This window comes from Mastomys coucha, unplaced genomic scaffold (assembly GCF_008632895.1).
Source record: "Mastomys coucha isolate ucsf_1 unplaced genomic scaffold, UCSF_Mcou_1 pScaffold9, whole genome shotgun sequence".
In the NCBI taxonomy this organism is placed as follows: Eukaryota; Metazoa; Chordata; class Mammalia; order Rodentia; family Muridae; genus Mastomys; species Mastomys coucha.
Genome location: NW_022196915.1, coordinates 5,582,894 through 5,585,651, shown reverse-complemented (window position 1 = coordinate 5,585,651; position 2,758 = coordinate 5,582,894). Strand labels below are relative to the sequence as shown.

The 2,758-nt window shown below is 36.5% G+C and overlaps 1 protein-coding gene across 1 annotated transcript in view; it reads right to left on the bottom strand.

The window, feature by feature from the left end:
• Positions 1–2,758, bottom strand: part of Znf385d (zinc finger protein 385D) — a 764,160-nt gene that overhangs the window by 689,171 nt on the left and 72,231 nt on the right. The gene's annotated exons all lie outside the window — the stretch shown is intronic.

The window sequence follows — 2,758 nt, the reverse complement described above, 5'->3', positions numbered from 1 at the left end:
TGGGATTAAAGGGGTGCGCCACCACTGCCCGGCCTCCTTAAATTTTTTTATCTAGTGGAATCAGATACTTTCTAATATATCATCATTTTTCCTATATATGAAAGGCTTCCAGAAGACTCTATTTGTGTTTTGGTCAGATCAGGATGTAGGCTATTTGGAAGACCCTAGAAAAACTGTAGTGGCCCCAAGTTGCCACCACTATCGTGAGAACATGCACCATTAATGTAACACAAACAGCCTGCTAGGTGTGGCAGAAGCATCAGGGCATCAATTCTCAGAAGACCATTGGCTCTCAGTTGTATTCATCTCCATTTTAGGTTATATTATTCATATCTCTGACTGGAAGTTTAAAAACTAAAATTTAATATAAATTCCACAACTTTAGCAGCATGATTATCCAACTTATTCAATAAATTATTTTTTAAAAAACAATATAACCACTTGATTATAATTAAAAGTTACTTTGTTTGAGAAAAAGAGAGAAGATCACTAAGAGAGGGAATGCAAGCAGATACACTGAGGATCATGGAAAGTCTTGGCCTAAAGATGGCCACATGCTGGCTGCTGAGAACATGGAGGAGACCACTGGAATGAGGGTGTCCCAAAAGGGGGAAAACCCCACAAGAGAGAGTATAGTACAGAACAAGGGTAGCTGCTCCAAGGCAGAATGTGAGAAAACCAAATGTGAGGATTTTAGCAATGACCGTAAAAATATTTCCACATGAGTTATGAGATTGAAGATGATCCTTTTTACTGACAATTCTTTTATCAGCAAAAGAACAAATAAATACAGCCAACATCTTTTTTCAAACTGTAAAGTAGTAAGCTTCAAATGAATTCCAAATCAAGTCAAAAGTTAATATGGAGGGTGTGTTGCCTGTCTGCAAACCATTTAATCTCTGTACCACATTTAGAAGGAAACAGATCCTGCTTTGTGGTGATGTTTCCACATTCTCTAGTTGCAATAATACATTACATGAATGGTAATCTTAACAGACAGCTATACTTTCTATATTTGAGGCTCCCAAAAGATTCCACTATCAGATCAAAGTTTAAATAAAGAGGCAGTTGCTGTGTGTCTTCATAAATTCAGAAGTACACTAAAACAACTGAAAGAAGAATGTGTCTGTCCTCTGCTGAGAAGGGTACATCCATGGCCTTCAAATCTTTACATCTGCATTTACTTTAAATAACTATGCTCAAAATTATTTACCCATACCTCCTTTGTACATTTAATACTTTCAATTATTCATGTGGTAATCCTCCCTATGATAAAGCACTTGAAGGGAAAAGGGATTCAAATATAATATTTCTTGGATTGAAAGGGTGTGACAGTACTCTGGTTTCTCAGTTCTAAAGGTGAAAACAAGGACATCAAGCTGTTTTGGTGTCAGTTCTACACAGACGGAATATTAATTTAATAACAAGGTCAAATACAGTCTCCATCCAAGTGTTGGAAACAAACAAATAAACAAAAAACCTATAAAATTTGAAAAGACAGGTTCTAAGATAAGTCATAGCCAGATCAAGGACAATGCCAAAATAGGTTTCTTTCATTTAAAAATATTAAAATAAAATGCACCTAACTCTTGTCCATTATCTTACTTTTGGAACAGTTTGGTTTAATCAGTTCTTTGGGATGACTGTTGTTTGTCTCTGAAATGAGCCTTTCAGAAGTTACTCATTGTGCATTTCAGCATCCCCCTTCCTATTTTTCATCTTATTATTTATAGTGGATTGAATATGCATGACCCAGGAAGTACACTATTAGGAGTTGTGGCCTTGTTGGAGAAGGTATGGTCTTCTTGGAGGAAGTATGTCACTCAAGGGGTGGGCTTTAAGACCCTCCTCCTAGCTGCCTGGAAGTGATTCTTCTCCTGGTTCCCTTAAAACAAGATGTAGAATTCTTAGCTCCTTCTCTAGTGCCAGGACTTGATGGTAACAAGCCAAACCTCTGAACCTGTAAGCTACCCCCAATTAAATGTTGTCCTTTATAAGAGTTGTATTAGTCATGGTGCCTCTTCGCAGCAATGAAACCCTAAGAAAACATTTTATATTGTGCGTGAACCTTGACTTTCAAAAAAAAGAAAGTCAAAATGGCAAGCAAGCACTGTGGGATTTTTGTGTGCCTAGCAAAAAACAGGCATAAAAGCCAGAACAACCATAGGAATACATGCAACAACATACTAATCAAGTGGCAGATGTTTTAGGTCAGGCTACTAGGAAGATTAGAGTTATACATACTGAGTTATACACACTGTTGGTGCAAGAAGAAATAACACATCAGAAAATATATCTGCTCACTCAGAATTCACAGTGTCTGGAGGGCAGTACAGCATAGATTGTCTCAATATCACATTGTATTCATTGACTATTCAGTGATAATGTTGTGTTACATCAAAAGCAGACCATTTTCTGGACCATTATCCAAGCTTCACAAATTATGTGGTCATAGGCAAGAAATCTGACTGCCTAGGGAAAATTTTACTGTATATAAAAGTAAGAAATATATTTTCCTGCCTATGAAAATTATGTGAGATAATACATGAGAAGACCTAGCACATTACATGTACTGTTCCCACAGTAACTCAAGCTGCTAGCAGCTAAATAAAATCTCTAGAAACATAACTCAATGGTCATGTGTTGTAGATAAACCATAATGCGTTTGACATGTTACCAATTCTCGGCATCTAGGCTATTTGGGGTGTTTTACAGTTAAATGTATGATTGTAATCAAATGGCTACATTTTTTTTTTTT